The 23,597-nt window shown below is 39.0% G+C and overlaps 1 long non-coding RNA gene across 1 annotated transcript in view; it reads left to right on the forward strand.

Annotated features, from left to right (window-relative positions):
- The window catches only part of LOC307094600, a 44,773-nt gene that overhangs the window by 15,791 nt on the left and 5,385 nt on the right, over positions 1 to 23,597 (forward strand). The window contains exon 3 of the long non-coding RNA XR_013813104.1: positions 764 to 819. This is a non-coding gene — a long non-coding RNA (uncharacterized lncRNA). The remainder of the gene's footprint in view (positions 1 to 763; positions 820 to 23,597) is intronic.

Below are 23,597 nucleotides of genomic sequence, written 5' to 3' on the forward strand. Positions count from 1 at the left end.
TAAGGTTAAATTGCTTGAGTATATTTATCAACACTAAGGCCACATATTGCCATTTTTATTCGTGCTTAAGTTGTGTACGTATAACCCCATGCTGCATCAAGCTTTTATCCCAGCTTAACAGAGTTCTTTTGGAGTAAAATTCTACTGGTGTATATTTATGACCCTCAGTGTAATCAAACACTCCTGGGAGACTGATGAATTTCAGGGCGGAAGGGAAAAAGGAGTCAGGAGACAGCAGAAATCTGCGTCTCCCCTTACTGAGCGCGGCCGCTTCCCCATTTGGTGGATCGGTAGAGAGGCCACAGGTACCTCGGCTGCAAGGGCCCTGGGCTGACGAGCCTGATGGGAGTAGAAGGGATGACCTAAAAAGCCAGTGTATCATTAAGGAAGGATCTCATCAATTAGCTCAGCCCATTTTGTTCATTCAAGCCCCATTAAGTCATGTTCTTATGATATGCAAGAGCCGAATCATTAAGTAGATTTAGACTTTGTTTTGCTGCGGGGGGATAATGAAGTACTAACTTTACAACATATGCGTGAATGTTGAGGAAAAATAAACTGTTAAAATGTAAAGACAGCCCCCCCCCCTATTAAAAATATGCTAAGTCTGTAAGAAATAGGAGCCAGAGTAGGCTTATTTTACATACACACTTTAAACTAAAAAATGAAATTTCTGTTTTGCATTCAGGGCAGGATTCCTCATGACCCTTGACTGTTCATTTACTGGGCACGTCCCATTCCTTACATGCTTTTAATTTTTCAGGGAAAGCTAAGAAGTGGATCCAATGAATGAAAATGAAGGCTCCTGATACATGAGCGGTGAGTAAATACCCTGTCTTCTTAGGTTAAACAACTCTTTATTGTGTCCAGTCATCTTGGCTAAAGAAGACCATACGTAAGTATTGTTGAGACATCTAGACATCGCCAGGGGTTGCAATACCATTGGAACACAGCTCCTGCGAGTGTGATAGGCTGAGTCATGTCCAGAGCATCCTACACAGTGCTATTTATTTATGTTTCCTTTATTCCTCTTCTCCTTGCTTGACATTCACGGAACCATAGTTAAGATGTAGCGTGGGATGCTATGGGCCGTACCGCTAGCATCATGCAATCCACGGGGGTTTCTCTGTAAGGATATGAGATTTATTCTAAATGTTTTGAGTGTTTGCGTTATGTAAGAAATCACTATAGGAGGTATAGGAATACAAAAATTCAGTCAGATAGCATGAAATTGGCCATTTTGGAATATTAACCTGTGAGGTTGTGTGTAGAATGAATTGGAAGAGTGTGAGAATAAAGGCAGGGGTGGGGAGAGGTAGACGTATAGGTGGTGGTTGGAACAGGAGATGATGGATTCGGACAAGAGCCATGGCAGGGGATGCAGAAGTGCATGTCAGTCATGGGGTGCCCATGTAGAAGGGACAAGACAGAGCGGATCACAGGACAGAGCTCAAACCTGGCAACCTGCAGATAGTCTTCCTACCAGCACTCACAATGATAACAAAAGAAGAGCTGGTTTGGAGAAGTGAGCCGGAAAAATCAAGTTTAGAGATACAGAAAGATGTTTACAGAGTGTGATCAACTTCCTGTCACATGCGGGTGACAGCACTTCACCGCTAAAGGTAGGAGAAGAATAATTATGTAAGCATCGCACCTGGAGAGTATTATGCTAAGGGAAATATGCCAGTTAGAGAATGACAAATGCCATATGATTTCACTTATAGGTGGAATTTAATGAGCAAAATAATTTAGCAAACAAAGTAGAAACAGACTCAGATACAGAGAACAGACTGACAGCTGTCAGAGGGGAGGAGGTGGGGGGCTGAGTGAAAAAGGTAAAGGGATTAAGCAAAAACAACAACAAAAACAACAACAAAAAACACAACCAACCAAACAAAAAAAAACCCTAAACTCAAAATATGGTGATTACCAGAGGGAAATGGAGTGGGGGAGGTGGAAGAAGGTAAAGGCGCGGGGGACACATGGTGATGGAAGGAGACGTGACTTGGGGTGGTGAATGCACAATACAATACACAGATGATGTATTATAGAATTGTACCCCTGAAACCTATGTAATCTTATTAACCAATGTCACCCCAATAGATTTAAAAAAGTTTAATTCTTGTGCTTGCATAATTTCATCTAAGTGAGAGTATAACACTTGGTGAAGTGCTAGACAATGTTTGTATTTTTAAAAGCATGGTGAATTGATTGCATGACACCCAAGTGAAAATGTCATAAAACTTTTTTTTTTCAGAAAGAACAATAATAGTTAAAATAATTGGACACTTAAAATGTGTCAGAAACTTCCTCCATATTATCTCCTTGGCCATGATTGTATGAGAGAGGCACTATTTTTATTCCCATTTTACATACGAGGAAACTAAGACTCAGAGAAGTTAAATGACTTGCTTAAGGCTGCATTGCTCGAAGAGGGTAGAGATGGAGCAAGGTTGAAAAGCAGGACTTGGTATTTGAGTAGTTCAACCTGTGAGATTTAATTTCACCAAGGGCATAGCGCAGAAAAAAAGAGCGCAGAGAGCCGAGGGCATAACTACTTACTCAAGAAATATTTAAATACTTTAGGAGCTTTGATAGGTCGAGCAACACTTAACATGAACTGGGGAAGAAGACAGCACAATAGGTCAGAGGCAGACTAAGCTAGAGAGTGTTGTGGATCTCCTTTAGGAACGCCGTTCATGGCATTTTGGTGAATAGAACAGATGCTCAAGAGTGTCACGTGACTAAGAGAGGCTCAAGAGAAGGAGAGGTCAGATATTGTGTAACTGGCCAACGTGGTCACTGGAAGAACGAACAGGACCAGCAGGAACGAGCTTAGATGAGAGGGACAGCTCACAACCAAGTTGCATGAGTATTCGTCCATATTATGTTCTTATTCAAATAAAAAGAAAAAGGAAGGATAATAATTATTATTGCTATTGTTATTAGTTTTACAATTGTCTTTCTGGACTTATATAATAGGCTAATAAAAGCAGTTATTTGGGGGCTGAATAATTTAAAATTTGTCTCTTTTTATAAACAGAAAGGAAGAGAAAATAATATTTTTCAATTCTGCTTTGCCTCCAGTTATGAGACGTAATTTATAAAGCAGTGAGGCTGAGTGTTGTATGGTTTATAAATTAGTTCTGAGAGCACTCTGAGAAAGAAGTTTGAAACGTTTTGAGCAACAGCAACACCACTGAAATGTGTCTAATCTCCCAAAGTGGCTGCTTAGGAAGAGAACGCTCGTTTCGCTGCTTAGATCTCGGAATGCTTGTTGACAAATCCATCACATTGCTTGCTAGTCACATCTCAGGACTGTGTGTCCTAAGTGCTCTCTCTCTGTGTTATGTTAGAATCCCAAGTCACTAATAGTCAAAGAAACATCTGCCTCCGTAAAGTGAAATACTGAGAAGTTTAACAAGCCTTCTAATGCAGGCAAAAATGCATTTTCTTATGCTTTAAAAGTTAAATATAGTTTTGCATATCAATGCATTCATATACCTAAATTAATTATAATTAATTTTGAATAGTATGATAGAGATAAGTAAAGCTAAACGTATTATTCAGATCAAACCATCAGCTTCTCTCTCTCTCTCTCTCTCTTTTTTTTTTTTTGGTAAAGAATTTTTAAGTTCATGCTGTGATCTCATAGTCTTCATAGGTATTAATGGACTTCTTATAGTCTTTCTTTACTGTGACTGAGTAGCTTAACAACATAGAGACGAATAACCATTTCATTGACTTTTCTCCCCCATGTTTCAAATTTCTGTGTTGGCATCTGTACACTCAGCCTTTATTTGATTTTTCTCCGAAGCTAACGTTCCCTTTCTCTTTACTAGGTGATAAAGAGTCCAGTAGTCCATGCAAAAAACACAGAAGGCAGGATAGCAGTCATGGAGATAGTAATAAAGCTCAATAAAGTAATTTATAAAGGAATATTTCAATTGGAAAGTAAGCTATCTTTTGCTAAAATATTTTGTTCACTTTTTGTGGCCCAACAGAATATTCAAGACCTTTTGTTTGGGAATAAATATACTATCTGGGTAGTAAAATTTTGACATATTAAAAAAATGACTCTCTGCACATTGTAGCTTTTAAAATATGCACTAGAGAGAAGATGTTAAAATCCTGGTGTTTGAGAGCATTAATCTATATATATATATAAAAGCCTAAGTGGCAAACGACCGAATGACCAGTTGACCAGTTGCTATAATGTGCACTACCACCAGGGGACAGATGCTTAATGCACAGGATCAGGCTCCCTCCTATCTGGATTGGGCCTGTGGGGATTGGGCCGAAACTGGCTACCCAACATCCCCCGAGGGGCCCCAGATTGCGAGAGGGTGCAGGCCAGGCCGAGGGACCCTACCAGTGCACGAATACATGCACCGGGTCTCTAGTCCCTAATAAGAAGGGAAAAACACAAATTCTGATATATATCTCTAAATGGAATTTCTCTGTTCAAGCATAGCCTACAACTGTGGTCGGCAAACTGCGGCTCACGAGCCACATGCAGCTCTTTGGCCCCTTGAGTGTGGCTCTTCCACAAAATACCACGGCCTGGGCGACTCTATTTTGAAGAAGTGGCGTTAGAAGAAGTTTAAAAAATTTGGCTCTCAAAAGAAATTTCAATCGTTGTGCTGTTGATATTTGGCTCTATTGACTAATGAGTTTGCCAACCACTGGCCTACAATATTCTTTACTATTGTATAAGGCAGAGTCTTCCTTTATTGTATTGTCGTTACTAGAATCAATTATCTAAGTCATGATGTAAATTCAAGTGTATTTAATTCTGCTCTGGCAATCAGATCCAAATTTCAACTTGGGATAACTTGTCCCTTCCTACTTATTGGTTATCCAGAATGGAAAAGGAATAGAGAAAATTCTCACCAATCCAGCACCTTTCTTCCTCAAAACACAAGATGAGATTATTTTTTTTCTTTATAGCAAGATATTTACTCTTGCATAATAATTTCAGTTTCACATAAACTGTATATGAAAATATATATATACTAACTATGTATATATTTAACTTTTAAACTTGGAAAATTTATTTTTACAGAATGGAGAAAGAAAAAAGGCAGTGGGATCCTAGTCATTCTTTTTAGCAAGTATCAGTACAATATCTGGCTAGATACTTAGGGATATTCAATCATCTAATATTTTGACAGGCTGAATGAGCTCCTCTTAATTTGTGGATTATTGCTGGAAGAAGTCTCTTTGCAACCTTATAAAGAAGTCAGGAAGTCATCAAATTTGTGTGCTGCTGGGAATCAGACTGTAGCAGTATCAGTATCTTCCACTGAATGTGTCATTACTTTGACTATTTGAGCCGTTTTAATCATCTGACCAGGGTGCTTCGGCCTGACGTATAGACTGGCTGCAGGAGACTCAGGAATGTCCTCCATACATTAATTTTCAATCAATCGATTTTCAGACAGAGTGTTTTACAGAGAGGACATGATACCAAGTTGTTAACCTGGGTATGAGTACAATGAGAACACTTTTCTCAGCAACAACAAAAATCTTTGGTTTTCCATTGTTGATCTAGACTCTAGAGCATCCGGAACCCTTAGCATGATAGTATGTAAACGCCTTCTATAAAACACAGATGTTTTTTCTTTCTCTAAGATAAACTGCCTCTCTTCTCTAACCACTCTAATGCATGGAATGTTCACTTGGAATTTTCTACTCATTTTTTGTCTTCTAAATATCTCCGAAGTGTAGCTTTATAGTCACTTCTTCTTAGAAGCCTTTGGAGTTAGTTGTCCAAGGATCCCTCTTATCCATAACCTGCTGGCAGGATGGCAAGATTACTCATTTCCCTTTCCTACTGCAACCCTGTGCCCAGTCTTACTTCCTTTTTTAAAAAATATTATTTTATTGATTTCAGAGAGGAAGGGAGAGGGAGAGAGAGGTAGAATCATCAATGATGAGAGAAAATCATTGACCCATTGCCTCCTGCATGCCCCCTACTGGTTATCGAGCCCACAACCGGGAATTGAATTGTGACCTCCTGGTTCATAGGTCATGCTCAACCACTGAGCCCATGGGCCGGGCCAGTCTTATTTCCTTGTCTGAGGCAGAGAGCCTTGGACATCTCACAGCACATGGAATAGTACGTTGTACTCTAAGAGTGCCTAGTGAATATGATATAAAAAAGATAAAATGAGATGGAAATGGTCAGAAACCAATGTGTAAAAAGAGAATACTGGAGGTGTTAAAAAACAACAACAAATAACAATGAGAAGGAAGTTAATAAGTAAAATATCTAATGATAGTGATTGTCATCAATAAGCTTCTATTGCATGCCAGGCATCATATATAGGTTTACATAGAAAGTTTGATTGCATTCTTGGGGAGATGCTGAGATTCTCATTATGTATGTGAGGAAACAAGCTGAACATGTCCATCCCGTCTGCCCCAGAGCCACACTGTGTAAGTGAGGAAGCAAAGCTTCAAACATGCCTTGAACTGATTCCAAATCTCTTCTTTCCTTGTATCGGATTTCAAATTTCAAATTATGTGCATCCTTTATGTGAAAGTGTGTGCCATACATTTGAAAGAACAAAAATAGTAAGCATTATGTATTTTTAAAATAAAAGTCTAATGTGGGTGAGAGTAATATAACGTATCTCAATAATGCTATTTGTAGGTCTAGACATGGCAATCTGTATTTAATAGGAAGAGTGCATGAAATACAACTTAAAAATAGGAGTTGTGCAAACTCATTAAGCAAGATTTCAAGCTTCATAATGACATAAATGGAATATAGATTATGATTTATTTTAAGAGAGGTGCCACCCTCGTCTCAACCCAGCCTTACTGGGAGAAGGGACAGGAACTGATGGGGGTGGTGGTGGATATAGAACACATATTCTTTTGCAAATTTAATACTGTTATTTCACGTACTTTATGCTCTCGATTTTTAGGAGACTCTTAGTAAGTTACTTCTTAAGACATAACCTAGATTAGGCGAGAACAAGCTGACCCAAAGACAACGCTGTATATACAGGAAGTCCATCTTTTTATAACCATTATGTTTGGGGAGCCATCTGGTGAACTAGTTCACTTTCTCCACATTTTATTAATGATGTGATTTTGAGTTATATTGAAAGCCAACCAATGTTTTATTTTACTCTTTTTGAAGACTTTTATGTTGACACTAGAGACCTGGTGCATGGATTTGTGCACCGGTGGGGTCCCTCAGCCTGGCCGGTGGGGATCAGTGGACCTCCACACCCCTGCAGCCCGGCCTTACCTGCCAGCTCATCGGGCTCCAGCCTGCTGTCTGCGTCGATCCCTCACAGCACAAAGTAGTGCGCTAAGCAGCAGGCGGCCAGGGAGGAGCCCGAGCCCGGGCTGGGCGCCGCTCCCGCCCATCCTGGCCCCGCTGCACCTGCCACCGCCACTGCTCCAGTGAGCAGGGGAAATGTCCGCGGGAGAGGCTTGCGCTGTCCCAGATGCGCTCGCCAGCCTTGAGCCAGGCATCTGGTGCCTGTCTGTTAGCTGAGTGGTGCTCCCGCTGTGGGAGTGTATTGATCACCAGGGGCAGCTCCTGCATTGAGCATCTGCCACCTGGTGGTCAGTGTGCATTGTAGCTACTGGCCAGTTGTCCGGTTGTCTGGTTGCTTAGGCTTTTATATAAATAGACTAGAGGCCCGGTGCACGATATTCATACACAAGTAGGGTCCCTAGGCCTGGCCAGCGATCAGGGCCAATCTGTGGGGTCCCCGCTTGCACCCACCTTGGCCTGGCGCTGCCTGCTTGCCTGCTCCACCCTCCTGCCAAGGCCCCACTCTCATAGGGACCCATCGGGGCCAGCAGTGCCTCCACTGCCACCCGCTGCCAGTGCCACGTTGCTGATGCCTGTCATGTTCTGTGCCGTCCCCTAGTGGCCAGTGCATGTCTAACTCCCGGTTGTTCGAACTCCCGCCCATGGGGACAATTTGCATATTAGCCTTTTATTATATAGGCTAATTCTAGATTCACAGGAAATTATAAACGCAAGATAGAGAGGTCCCATGTACCCTTCACCCAGTGTCCCCCAGGGGTCACATCTTGTGTAATTATAGCACCTTATCCAATTGGCATCGGTACCTGTGTGTTTAGTGTTGTCATTTTATCACAGGTGTGGATGCATATAATCCATCACCCCAGTGATCTCCTTCATGCCTTCCCTGTATCGTCACCTCCTCTGCCTTTTATCTAAACCCTGGAAACCATTCATCCGCTTTCATTTCTCTATTTTTTGACATCTTGACAGTGGTCTGAAGACTCATTGATTTTTTGATATTAAAGAAAATTCTCTATGCTGATGTTTTTATATTATTAGCACTGTTTGTGCTAATAAATGTATGTATGTATGTATGTATGTATGTATCTATATCCCTCTGTGAATACTTTTGTTTTTTTATGTGCAGATTTCCAAGTGCAATGTAATTATTATTTCTACTTTCCCAATGTACAGTTCACATTGAGGTGAAATACTATTCTAAAGGGAACAGCAAATCATATTTCTGACTTTTAGTTCAGTTTCTCAGCCAGTGCAACATGAAATCTCTGTTAAGTGCAACTACTAATATCTCATCCCTCTGAGAAATAGATCTTTTTCACAGAGAAACCTAAATAAGGGGGGGTCTTATACCAAATGTAGATCAATAATCGAAGTGAAGGGAAAATTCTCCTAGTGGGAAAATCATTTCAGTAGAATAACTGTAGAATTATTCTAGTAGAATTTGTCATCATACCAGGGCTTTGCCAACTTCATTTTAACCAAAATGTAACTATATATATATAGTTGGCCAGAAGACTCATTGATTTTCTGACATTGAAGAAAACTCTATGCTGGTTTTTGACATTATGACTGTAGATAAACATACATGTGTCTATGGAAACAGTTAATGTTTATTACATGTGTATCACATCTGTCTGTATTTAGCTATGTGTTTGCTTTTATTTGTCAAATGTGGCATTTCTTAGGGTTAAGTAATGAAACATGATATAAACATTTATATGAGACAAAATTAGTTTTTATCAGTTTTTTCCCCTCCAAACTACATTTTTTTTTGCATGAATTCCTTAGCATAAGTCTATGCATTTATCTAATAAATTACTAGGTTAATAATCTCTAGGCTGTGCCTTTTTATGGCTTGGCAAATGACTTTTTCCCATTCCAAATATGCATTTGTTTGCATTATCTCGATGACTATTTGGATAATCTTCAATAAATCTATGCACACCACCTTAAGGCCGGCAATATTCAAATCTTCAGCTGCAGCTCCGGTCCTTCTCCTGCTCACTTATTTTTTCATCTACTTAAAATGTCCACAAACTTATAAGCTTATGCACATGCTTATCATCTTTGCCTTCTACCTCAGTGTCGGCTTCTTTCATAATGTCTTTTCCAGTCAATTTTTCTGTCATCTACTCAGTGACCTGAGCAAAATAATTCAGGGAATCATTTCTGACTCTTCCCTCTCACTGACCACATTCCATATGGTTTCTTCACATCACCTCATTCATTCATTCATTCATTCATTCATTCATTCATTCATTTCACCTTCTTTTAAACTGTTTACCTGATGTCCTTCCTTGTCTTCATATAGGCCACTCACAGTGCAACAAGATTCATCTTTCAAGGAAACCTGAGGTTAGGTTTTGCCTGCCCGATGTCTTGCAAACGAATGCAATTTCCTTCCTGGCCAACCTTGATGCAAAGGCAGACCGCTTGAGCTGCCTCAGGGAGGGAGAGTGAGGGTGACTGATGGCTTTTCATCTCAGACTTCTCCCTCTGCAGCACCCTCATTGTATCTGAAATTTCCATCTCCCTCACCCTTTGTTTTAAAATGCAACACTTGTTTTTTAGTTTTAAATATATTTATATTGACTTCAGAGAGGAAGGGAGAGGGAGAGAGAGATAGAAACATCAACGAAGAGAGAGAATCATTGATCGGCTGCCTCCTGCACGCCCCCCACTTGGGATCAAGCCCGCAACCTGGGCATGTGCTCTGACTAGGAAGTGAGCTGTGACCTCCTGGTTCAACGCCCAACCACGGAGCCACGCTGGCTGGGCAATGTGTGGTTTTTTAAAATAAACTGTTCTGGACTATAGTTTTACAGAGAAGTTGCAAAGATAACGCAGATATCACATACACCCCTCATTCTTTCTTCCCTCCCTGCCTTAACATGTTACATTATCCTGGTGTATTCATCAAAATGAAGCAATCAACATGGGTGTATTACTATTAACTGAACTCCAAACTTTATTCAGATTTCATCCAGTTTCCTACTGATTCCCTCTTTCTGTGCCAGGACCCAACCCCGAATGTCACAGTGCATTTAGACAAAACTTATTTTGATAGAGAAAATTAAATACATTTGTTGAAAACTTAGTGTAGGACAATTTTCAGATTAACCATATTAACCAGCCAGTCACTCTTCATCCCATGAAAAAAAATTAGAGAGAATAGCTGTAGAAGAGCAAACAAGTAGAAAAAGCGCAGTGAAAGTTGGGGCGAGTGTCTCGGGTATTTGAATGGGGAGCTCTAGTGTAGGATTCCGTGGTGTGTGTGTGTGTGTGTGTGTGTGTGTGTGTGTGGTGGGGGTATGGCCAGGAAACCCTAGGAGACCAGAGCACACCCTGGGAAAACTCAACGTAGGAGATACATCATGAGGGAGGAATGAATACAGGAGCAAAATGAACCATTGCAAACAAACATTTCAATTACTAGTATAAGTTTGTTTGAGAATAATATTGCTAGATTACATGGATAATGATTGAATAGTTATGATTCCAAACCCAAAATGGGAAAATCTTTGGGGGAAGATTAAAAGTGTAGGTACCATTGGCCAGAACTGCAGATATTCACATTTCTTCATAATAGGTCCCTTGGGGGGCAGTTGAGGGGGAGGGTTTGGGGATGGAGAAGGTATTCTGAGGTTTGGGGTAACTAGTTTGATTACTGTCTTGCCGTCATAGGATTTTATTTTCTTCAGCTGATACGGAATGTGTGATTGACCTTAGGGGTTTGAATGCCGTGTTATATTCAAATGAATCATCTCAGGTTCCAAAGGGGGAAAAATCTAACCTTCTGGCTCAGCCATCTCCACAGGAGCCTGAGGGGTTGTCTGTGTGGTTCTTAAGCTCCCCAGAGGCCTCAGCGGGTCCCCTGGAACACTGTTACTTTCCCGTGAACATATTGTGTGTCTACAGGGATGTAATACGACAAATCTGCATTATTTTTTTTTTAATGAGACATTTCAAGAGATTTACTTGTTATATCTGTATTTGTGGGGGAGGGTATGTGGCTGTGGGTTTGTGTTTTGTTTTTTGTTTTTTTAGAATCAGATTTTCCATTCTAAGAGAATATAATGTGCTACTCAGAATTAAGGATTTAAGTTTTGAAAATGCAAAACATATTTTTAAAAAGCATCTTATCATCCTCCGATCAGGCTCTTCATGTTTACGATGTTAGTGTGTAGGTAAGGTTCATGAAAATAGTTTGATTTATGCTAATTGTCCAGCCACATAGCAGGTCTTTTAACTTATCATCACGTTTATATTATATCTGGCTATGCAAATAATTCATAAAAAAAGCAATAACGAGGCATAAAAGTAAAATTAATAAGAATTTGTTCCTTGCTATAAAGTGCCAATAACTTGCTTATTTATTTATATGTTTAGTGTTAGTACCTACATTTATGATCAGAAAACAGCCAGGATCAGGAAGATTTTTTATGAGAGAGGGATTTCATCGATATGCTGGGGGATTACAGAAGCCTAGAGTCGTAAAACTTTCCACTAATTCCAATAAAATCCAGTCCTAATGTCAAATCAGGGTAAGTTTATTAGGCACTTGTCATAACAGCACTTGTTGTAAATTAGATCATTTTATGTTCTTGCGAATAAGGAAAGTAATTAAGTTAGTTTCATTAGTTGATGGACAGTTTTAAAAACTCTATTTCTTTTGAAAAATCAAGGTGTATTGTTCTTTCTTTTACTAGATAAGTGGTTAGCAGAATAATTAGCTTGACAGAAAGTCCTAAGTCTAACAGAATAAAACAATTTTGTTATGAATAGTGACTTGTTTTTATTAATAAACTTTAATATACTTATTTTAATGATGTGATGCATTAGCTTAGGTTTTAAATAGTAGGATTTTTATTATGTAAAAATTTTATTTAAAATAAATATGTAATTAGATGAATTAAAGACAGAGATTCATGAGAATATCTGTTACATAGTTTATGCTTTGAAAATATATTAATTGCGGGCTTTAGAAATGACATGGAGATTAAAATCTTTGTAAGTCCTTAAGCATCATAATGAGCCTGTGTGATTTTATTTTGCTAGCCAAATTTAATAGCATGCAAATGATTTATTTAAAAGTAGCCAAGCTGAAAAATAGTTTTTCAATTTTTTAGTCAGCTGGCAAATTTTAAATTTGCTTTGTTTCTTCTCATGCAACTTCATAGTCTCATTTTTTTTTTCAGTAGGGAATTCAGTTCACAATACAGCAAATCAAAAATATCATATTCTGATGACGTTTTCAGCCCACTGTTTGTAGCCCTGTTTTAGGTTATAAATATTTTTCATTCCAGATAATCCTGAAGGACTTATTGCAATGCACAATTAGACACACACACACACACACACACACACACACACACACACACACACACGGTTCCCTTTACATTATATTATGGTCTGAGAGTTAGCATTTACTGAGTTTCTTCTCTGTGCTGTCCACTGACTCAGCCTCTCATGCAAACACTGTAATGTGAAACACTTCGTGTGCAAAACTCTTGCAAAGTGCATATGGCTGTTTTGTATGCATAAATTTTAATTTAAATACGTAAGTGATGTTGTGTAATATATTCATCCTGCATCTCGTCTTTCAGATGTATCCATGTTGCTGTATCCTTTGCATCTAATTGCTGGAATACACTTCATTGTGTTTATCCACCCCATCTGCCCTATAAACAAATTCTCCCACCCCCCAGACATCACAGGTATAGCTCAGTTGAGCATCCTGCTACAGCCTCCTTTATCACCATTTTGTAGATGAGGAAACTGAGGCAAGGAGCGTTGAGGACTCTCCCAGGATTGCACAGCTGGGGTCGGAATTCTGACAGTTCACTCTAGAGTCCACCAGCACACCGCGCCCCTACCCTGTTCCCCTTATTTCTGCTAGAATATCAACCTTGGGAGAGGACAACATTGCTGATGGGACAGAACAGAGAATTTAGCTCAACACAGAAGTTCTCACAGATTTTAGCGAGAGTCTAGCCCCCCCAGGAGGGAAAGGTGAGGGAAGGCTGATGGGGTGAGATCCCGGGATACTGTCCCTCAAACCTAACCACACAGAAGATTGCTCCACTCCTGCCCCACAAAGCGCTCATTCCCCTCACAGGCAATTAGCAGAAGTGATTAATAGAATTGCTTCAAGAATCCAAATAGAAAATTGTAGTGTCCTCTTAACCCACCTAAAGGCATACTTGACATTTTTAAGTTTAAAGACTATGCTTTCTAGATAATGCAATATTTTGACAGTGTCTAGAAATAGCAAGGCATTGATCTCTTTAAAAGGCTGCTATATGGTGGAGATATTAATATTTATCTATAAAAGCCTAAGCGATCTGTACAACTGGATGACCGGCCGGTAGCTATGATGTGCACTGACCACCAGGTGGCAGACGCTCAATGCAGGAGCTGTCCTTGGTGGCCAGTGTGCTCCCACAGTCAACCTCCCACGGTCCCTCCTCCCCCCAGCCAACCAGCCCCAAATGGGACTGGGCGAGATGGCCCCAATCGGCCCCATTGCCGGCCAGGCTGAGGGGCCCCACCCATGCACGAATTTGTGCACTGGGCCTCCAGTTATAATACGATAAATCTTAGAAACAGAGGAAAGGTGCTGTGGGCGCTCGATGTGAATTTTAGAGCATAGTACAAACCACTAACACATCTTGTATGCACCTAGGGACTAGACTGATATATATTCTAGAAAATGTACAAACACGGTAACACCACTTCACGGGTTTGGACTGGGCACACTGACTATTAGTATCTTACTAAACCGCAAATTTAAAATATGTATAAACTACTTTGAAAGAATGTAATATTTTAAGGACTTACACTTTTATGTAGGACAGTATGAGGCTAGGGTTTTCAAAATGATCTTTAAAATAAATAGTTGAAGAACAGTAAAAAGAGTAACTGAAATAGAGCTTTAAGACGTTAAACATGATAAAAGTAGCACTTTACAAGTTCTGCCTAAGTTATTTAAACTATATAAATACAGAAATAGAAAGAAAACTTTTATATTTAACATGCTTTTGTGTGCTCAAACATCTTACATTTTCTTTACATTTTAGAGTATGGTAATCAGCTCTATACTAACTGAACGCCCCTGGGTAAGGTCTCCTTATTACTTGTTCTAGATGCTTTTCTAAAAAGGTAGAGGGAAAGGATGAGATAGTTTTGTTTTTTTAATATTCCTTCCAGCTCTAAAATTCTGTAGGTTCTGTGATCCTATGTCATGTCTCTTTCCCTCCTCTCAGTGGAGGCGTATATTCTTTGTTCATTTTACTCTTTTTACAAATTTCAATCAAAGACTACTTGACAGAGTCGGTCCACTGACAATATGTGACAATCTATCATTTTGTGCAAGTGACCCAATGAATAGCTTGCAAAGGTTTTCGTTTTTATGATTCTAAACCTGCTGAATTGGATGAATATAATAGAATATTTGGACTTTTTATCTTTATATGTTATCATTTTACCCTTTAGCAAGTTCATTTATACAACAAATTTTTAATCTCTTTATACTCACACAAATGACGTGCAGGAGAAATCTTTCCTGCTTGCTCTCTTGATTCCTTCTTTGTTGATGGGATGGATGAGAGAATCAATGCTTCTTTCAGATGATTATTTTTCCCAATTGGTAACTTTCTAGGTTGACATATCCCCTATTACATATATATATTTCTCTATACAATCTTCATATAACTGCATTATTTTTGAGATCAAGTTTAATATCTAACCACCATTGAATCCATTCCATACTCAAGATATTTAGATGTTAGTTTGTTTTAATTTGAAGGATTTGGGTGGTGTTTCTACCCAGTGTACAATAGACCAAGTTCAACAATAACCTTAACTCTCCCAGTCTCTTTTCTTAATGACAGGATATCAATACCCATCAGGGTTCTGAAATCTTCACATAGTGAAGTCACTTACCTTGTGATATGTAAATTACCTTTCAGTCAAAAATATGTAAATCTTTACTTTGCAATTGTCCTCTGAGGAAAGGGTTTAATTTGAGGAAAACAACCCACAAGCCTTCCCACCTCCCCCTCTTATGAAAGCATCATTTGCATGCCTTTCATATGGTATAAATGTTTGCATAGGAAATTTATCACTTATTTTACATCCACATGGTTTATAGCCTTTAGGGTCAAGGATTCTAAGCATAGCAAGACATTTAAAATACTTAAAAGCTACTACTATTTTTATAATTTCACCTAATCGGGAACTGATTTTAAATGCATAAGCACCATCTTTATCGTCAAGAGGACTTGCAGGGAAACTGTCACACTATAGTATTTTTTTTTTTTTTAAAGTAGAAACTCGGTAAATGCTAATTCTCAGACCTTGATTTCAGAGAAGAAGAGAGAGGGAAAGAGAGTTAGAAACATCAGTGATGAAAGAGAATCATTGATTGGCTGCCTTCTGCACACCCCTTATTGGGGAATTGAGCCCGCAACCCAGGCATGTGCCCTGACTGGGAATCAAACCAGTGACCTCTTGGTTCCTGAGTTGATGCTCAATCACTGAACCACACCAAACTGGGTAGGATCTGCATTTTCAAATGTGAATTCAGTATGACCATAAAAATCAAATTAAAAAATGTTTTTAATCATCTGTAGAAAAAGAAAATAAACCGAAAAGGGACATAACTGTAATTTAGAGCAAAGATGAGTAGCATGGTTGAGGAAACACAGGCACCACATATTACCGAGTCATGTTATGTCCCTTTCATGAGAAGGGCTCCGGGAGCTGTAGCAAGACCTTAGTCACCTGAGCCCCCCCAGGCAGACTGCGGTCAGGGCTTGAAATAGACATGGCCAATCCTGAGAACTAGGCTAGAAAGAAAAAGTCATGTAAGTGACAGAATTATGCTTATTTTCTACAGATGCAGAATTCTGAAAATGTGATTTACAGAGTTTATAAGAAAGGCAGTCAAGGAGGGAAGAACTAAAGATACGGATCGAGGTTTCCACCGAGGCATAGTTTAGCCGGGGCTATGGGTGTTGTGAGAGAAATTTTAAGGATGGATGTGGTAATATATATGAAGCACTCTGTTCCCTGGAAGAAAGGTTCTATAAAAACATAACATATTGCTGATCCTTCGAATGCATGGTGAAGGTTGAAAGATTTTCAGACACAAGGAAAGGGCACATTCACAACCCAGTGAGAAGCAAAGGATATTGAAAGAGAAGGTCAAGAAAAGTAGAAAAATTTAAAGCTCCTTCAAAGAACACACACACACACACACACACACACACACACACACACACACAGAGTGTTAAACAAGACTATCTTCATTTTGAGTTATTCTGTAATACAGTAGATTATTTTTAAAAGGATTTTTTACTTCCAAGATAACTGCATTTAGAATTGAATAATTTGAATGCACAGAGTTAAAATGAAGGCAGTGGTCAAGTAGAGCAAAGAATGAACTTGCAATAAATGTCTAAGAGAACAATGCCATAAGAGAAAACGTACAACAGAAATAGTAAAGAAGTCGGTATCTACATCAAAATTATTTTGCCCAAAGCTTTGGGGAAATGTTCTGAAAGATTGAATTTTCAAAAGAACTTCCCCAAAGAAAGCTGGCGTGCGGTGGCTAGAGAGCGATAGCTTGCAGGAGGAGTTGTGGCCCCTTTAAATGCGCACCATGAGCGGGAGGAAGCACAGGAAATTAGACGGTGCCACCCCGAGGGTCCCATGCGGAGCTGCTGATTACTTGTCCGGATCTCGTTAATTGCTACAGATGTGGCCATCAGGTGACCTGGCCAACAGAATGCCTTGGACACCAACCAAGTGTTTAAATTCCAAACACTGTTAAATTGAAACAGTGTTGTGTTGCCATTGAATGTCTATCCTCCCTTCACCATCTAGCTCTGGATACACTTTTAATGCCTTGATTAATTAGGCAACCGTATTATGCTCCTACTGAAAAGTCTTATCAATTGGAATCTTGTAATTCAACTAGAGGCCCGATGCACGAAATTCATGCAAGAGTAGGCCTTCTTTCCCCCAGCTGCCGGCAATGGCTGCTCTCTGGCACCCAGTACCTGGGTTCCTGGGCTTCCCTCGAAGCCCCGGCTTCATCTGGAAGGTCGTCCGGAAGGATGTCCGGTCTAATTAGCATATTACACTTGTATTATTATAGATGGGATTGAGGTTCTCATAGGGAATGTTTTTTTTTTTTTTTTTTTTTTTGCCGTGGACATTATATCTCACAATTTCATTTTATTTTTAAAATCTTTATTGTTGAAAGTATTACATAGGTCCTCCTCCCTCCTCTCTCCCCTTAAATTCTTCCAGCCCTCTCTGGTCCTCTCCAGGCCCTCACCACCCCATTGTCTGTGTCCATAGGTTATGCATATAGGTATGCAAGTTCATCGGTTGATCTCTTTCCACCCACCCTCCCCTGCCTTCCCTCTAAGGTTCAACAGTCTGTTCATGCTTCTATGTCTCTGGGTCTATTTTTGATCATCAGTTTATTTGGTTCATTCGATTCCACATATGAGTGAGATTATGTGATACCTGCCTTTCTCTTAAATGGCTTATTTCACTCAATAGCGAATGTCTTGAAGTTACACACAGTGGGAAGAAGTGTCCGGTTACGTGTGGGAAGTGGTACTTACTGTGAGAGAGAGAGATTAGAGACAAAAATGAATGAAAGACTGGAAAGCCCATTGACATGCACAAAAGAAGTGAAACTATGGTCTGATTTGCTTGAAAATATAAGAAGGCACCTTTTCTTTTTTTCCTTTTTTTTTTTTTTCCAAGTTAAGAATATGTAACCTTTGGGCCAATTAAAAAAAAAAAATCCCCAAGCTTAAAACTTGTTCTAAAACCAGATGTTTAAAGTTTTGTGTGTGTGTGTGTGTGTTTTTAATAACAAAATTGGTTTTCTATTTAATTTGTAATCATATGATGGAAAAAATTAAAACAATTATTTATGCCACATCTAACACTGAATTTCAGTGTTTGGGGTTATATATTTTACATATTCATATCCTTACATAACTTAACCAAAACTATAGCTAAACATTGGTTTCTAAATAAATGTCAATATCCAAACTAGAGCCATTAACATTTTTATCTGCATTTCTAAGTTAGTTGAAGCTTGTCTATTCATTTTTGCCAATAGATGTCAGCAGTTGACCATATTAGTAAAATTATTGCCGATGTACTTGTGCACAGGCTAGCCTTTAAAAGAATGCATTATTCCTTAAATGGTCCTTTTTTTATCATTTCACCTTGAGAAGTAATATATATTTATGACATGATAGAGTTGACAATGGGAAATGTTAATAGATTCCCTAATTGATTGCACTGTTGCAATATCTAAGAGCTGTAGGAAGTATTCAGAAATTAAAATGACATTTTAAAAGGCTTGCTTTGTTTATATAGATTTATGTATATTCCTCCAACCAAGCAGTTTTCAATATACAAGAGAAACTGGCTCATATAAAAAGTGTTTTATTCCCATTCATGTCTGCTACAAAGCTTTTTTTTTTTTTCCATTGAAGTTTCCAGCAACTTCTTTAAAAACAAACGCAGAAACACTGTCCAAGGCAGTTGGCAAACAAAACGTCATTTTTTAAAATTATAAGTAGTTTTACGGTAATTGAGTAGTCATCATTTTGTATCTGTTAGACGGGTGGTGAACTTCACATGCGACATGAACTATTCTTGTTCTAAAGTCTTAAGCACATGCAGTGAGATAGTCTCTGTCCATTTCCTTTTCTACTATTTAGTATCTTCTCCCCTCAATGCCTCTTTTCTTCAATATCTTCTTGAGTTAGAAATGATGTTAGAAATAAAGCAGTATATGGTATATTTATTTGAATTAATAATTTTTAAAAACCCTGCTAGTTCTTCAGAATTTTCAAGAATGGTTCACCAGGCTTTTCTTCTGTGTGAAATGCACAAACCTCTGAAATATTTCAAAATTTTTCTTAATTATGATTTTTCTGCTAGAAAAAACGTAGTTACTATGTTAAACACATTATTGAGGCAATATTTTGATAAGGATTTCATTGACCCAAACTAAAATGAAATATAAAATTCACTTAAGGGTAATTCAAGACATATTTATTGAACTCCTCCTATATGCCCGGAACTTAACACATTTTCTTTCTTACCTATGGTTTTCTGTTGCCATGTGGAGAAGTTCTTTTCTCTCTTTCTTATGTCTAAAACAACTGTGAGAGAAAATATTTGCAACTTATAATCTGATAAAAGATGTATGTGCAGGACATAGGAGGAACTCATAAATCAAGGAAGACATTCACCTCAATTGAAAAATATGGCCAAAAGCGTTTGGGAAGCACACTTTCTAACAGAGGGTGTCTACCTGGCTAATCACATGAAGCGATGACCTTCGGTAATAATCTTCTAAGAACTAAAACGAAAGCCACAAGACACCCACCACAATGTCTAAACTTAAAAAAAGGCAATACCAAGTGTAGGCAAGGCCACAGAGCAACTGAACTCCTCACTCACCGCTGATGGGAGTGTGCGTTGTGATATCCATTTTGGAAAATTGTTTGAAGTATCACTTAGAGCCAAACATATAAAAACCTACAACCTGGTAATGCCAAGAGAGTTGTGTAGACACGTGTCCCAAAAGGTACATATCTAAATGGCATTAGCAGCATTTTTTTTTTGTAAAAATAGAACCCACACCACGAACAATCCAGATGTCCACTTGCAATAGACGAGATAAATCATTTGTGGAATAGTCCACACTCCACAGCAACGATAAAGAACGAACTATGGCCGCATGCAACAACATGGGCTCATCTCGCAAATGGCAAGTGAAAGAAACTAGGCACAAAAGAATGCGTACCAGTTAGTTCCATTTATGTGAAGTTCAAAAGCAGTTAAAGCTAAGCTATGGAGGCAGAAGCCACACTGCTAGGAGGAGTGCTGGTTCAAAGGGGTCGTGAGGAGATTTCTAGAAGGACAGTAATCTTGCTTAATCTGGGTGGTTTCACACAGAAATGGGCACTTGGTAAAATAGTCATGATTTCTGTGCTTTTCTCTGTATGCTGCACTCGGGTAAAACATTCCCTTGAAAAGTTGAACTCTATACTCTTTTCATCATTCTTAGCAGATGACACATACATTTTCTACCATTTGATAAAAACGCTTTATTATTCCAGATAAAGGCTTTTTTTTTGAGACTCATCATAAGATATGCAGATGGCTTTCTCCATTCACTAATTTCCATTTTTATAATAATGTGTGGGTGACAGGACCAGACTTTGTAGTTGAAGAAGCGAAGGAATTCTAATTGAGATCCAGGGCCCAGCCAGGTCATTTAAAGCATAACACTTAGTTCTGAAATTCCTTGAAGGTACCACCAGGAGAGAAACAATGAACTGAGTTGATTTGTTTGGTTTTGCTTTGTTTCTGCCTGATATAATAAAGACATCAGAAGAACCAACCAAGTTTCGGCTCCCACTTAATACAAGGGAATTTTGTGATATGTGTATTTTCTTTTCTAAATACAGGCATACCTTGGAAATATTCTGGTTTTGGTTCTAGACCACTGCGAGAAAGTGAATATTGCAATAAATCAAGTCACATGATTTTTTGTTTTGTTTCCCAGTGCATATACAAGATATGTTTACACTGAGTGGCTATATTATTATGATCTCTGAATGCATAATAATCTGGCCACTCAGTGTCTCTCTCTCTCTCTCTCTCTCTCTCTCTCTCTCTCTCGGCCCGGTGCATGAATTCGTGCATGGTTGGGGTCCGGCCAGCCTGGCCAGGGGGAGGGGACATGGGCGGTTGGCCGGCCTGCCTGCTGGTCGAACTCCTGGTCGAGGGGACAATTTGCATATTAGCCTTTTATTATATAGGATATACACTGAGTGGCCAGATTATTATGCACTCAGAGATCATAATAATTTGGCCACTCAGTGTATATTATACTGTAGTAAGTGTGCAATAGTGTATGTCCAAAAAAATGTACCACTAAAGATCACTGATCACAGATCACTGTAGCAAATGTAATGATAATGAAAAAGATTGAAATTACCAAAAGGTGACAGAAACATGAGCAAATGCTATTGGAAAAATTGAATCAATAAGATTTGCTTGATGCAGGGTTACCATCACCTTTAATTGGTAAAAACGCAGCATCTGTAAAGCACAATAAAACGAAGTGCATCAAAATGAGATATGCGTTTAAATAGTTTACATATATAATATACAAACTTGTTGTATACTACACATCAGTACATACATATAATAGAAGTCAGAGAAATTATTAGGAAAAAAGACAGAAGTGCAGAGGATTATTAGGAAAACTCATACTTCATTTTAAAATTTCATTTTCTTGTTCTCTAGGTTTATGTGATATTTCTCTTGAGGTTTCGCACAATAAAGGAAAAATAACTGTTTATAAGCATAAATCTTTCTTTTCTACTTAGCCATAGTCCTTGGGCAACATCTTGAAACTTAATAAACTTGAATTTTGTCAGGAGAAAAGTGAAGGTAATTTACTGGTCAAGACCCCGCCATAGAAGTAATGCGTCTTGGAGCTCTGAAATGTGAGTGGCCGAGCTTCTCTCTGGCTAATGGCAGCCCAGAGACCAACCAGAGAGATGGTCTTAAAGCCAGTGATGGCGGAAACGGTAAAGCAATACAGAGTTTAAAATTACTGCTTTTATGTAGGCCACTTTAAAAAATATATATATTTTTTATTGATTTCAGAGAGGAAGGGAAAGGGAGAGAGAGAAACATCCAGAGAGAGATGAGAATTATTGATAGACTGCCTCCTGCACACACCCCACTGGGGATTGAGCCTGCAACCCAGGCATGTGCCCTGACCGGGAATCGAACCTGTGACCTCCTGGTTCATAGGTGGATGGATGCTCAACCACTGAGCCATGCCAGATGGGCTAGGCCACTTTCTATAGAAAAACCCAATGCAGTGCCAATTTCACTGGACTTAAGAGTTAGAAGACACGAGTCCAGATCCTCCCTGTGCCTTTCCCTCTGAGGGATGGGGAGAGCAGTCATTTCTGGTTCATGGTTTCCATGGTTCAGAAAAAAAACTGGGAATTAGGACAAAAGATTTGGATGGTCCCTCATGGTTCCAAAGTAATACTAGACATTCCATATATTTAAATATTAGCAATTTAAAGTAATTTAACAAGTGTCTTCCATATTTTATTTTTTTAATATATTTTATTGATTTTTTACAGAGAGGAAGGGAGAGGGATAGAGAGTTAGAAACATCGATGAGAGAGAAACATCGATCAGCTGCCTTCTGCACACCCCCTACTGGGGATGTGCCCGCAACCAAGGTACATGCCCTTGACCGGAATCGAACCTGGGACCCTTCAGTCCACAGGCTGACGTTCTATCCACTGAGCCAAACCGGTTTCAGCTTATTTTATTTTTTAAATATATATATTATTATTGAATTCAGAGAGGGAGAGAGAGGTAGAAACATCAATGATGAGAGAGAATCCTTGGTCGGCTGCCTCCTGCACGCCCCCACTGGGGATCAAGCCCACAACCTGGGCATGTGCCCTCAACTGGAATCAAACCCGGGACCCTTCAGTCCACAGGCTGATGCTCTATCCACTGAGCCAAACCAGCGAGGGCTTTATTGAGTGTTCTAGTTGCTGTTGCTAAAAAACCAAACAGGAACACAACAAAACTCTTTCATAAAAGCACTCTGATTTGCTCATGAAGAGCCTCACAGTCTGGGGTCTGGACAGGCAGAGTGAAGAAATCTGGCAAGAAATACAGTTTAAGAAAGATCGGTTCTTAGAAATGGCCAACATTCATTAATTTGGTTGGGTTACTATCATTGCTTAACATTTATAGAGGTGGTATCTTTCTAAAGAACCTTAAGAGTTGAATGAATTAGATCAGGAAAAAAGGAAAAGGATTTCCAATGACCTGCTTTAGCTTACCCCGTTTTGTCTGCAAAATAGTAATGATAAAGGTGATTTTCAAACTGTAATCTTTGGCAATATTTAAAAAAAAACCCTCAGATTTTTGGTCCATTAAACCCAATGGTTGTCTCTGACACTGGTTCTAAGGACGGTTTTGAAAGTGAGGATTAGTATTCTTTCTGAGGGAGTCAGCCATGACTGTCTCCAGGGGGCTGTTTTTACAGCATCTCTACTCTCAGGTTTTGAAGATGTGACTCTTTCTGCTCTAGTTTGCTGCTCCGCTTGGATCAGAAAAGTGAACCTACTGAACTCACTAATTCTGTAAATTTGGCTTTACATTATAGTTCACATTGCATCACGTTTTGTTCCTG

Source organism: Cnephaeus nilssonii (assembly GCF_951640355.1).
Source record: "Cnephaeus nilssonii genome assembly, chromosome: 23".
Classification (NCBI taxonomy): Eukaryota; Metazoa; Chordata; class Mammalia; order Chiroptera; family Vespertilionidae; genus Cnephaeus; species Cnephaeus nilssonii.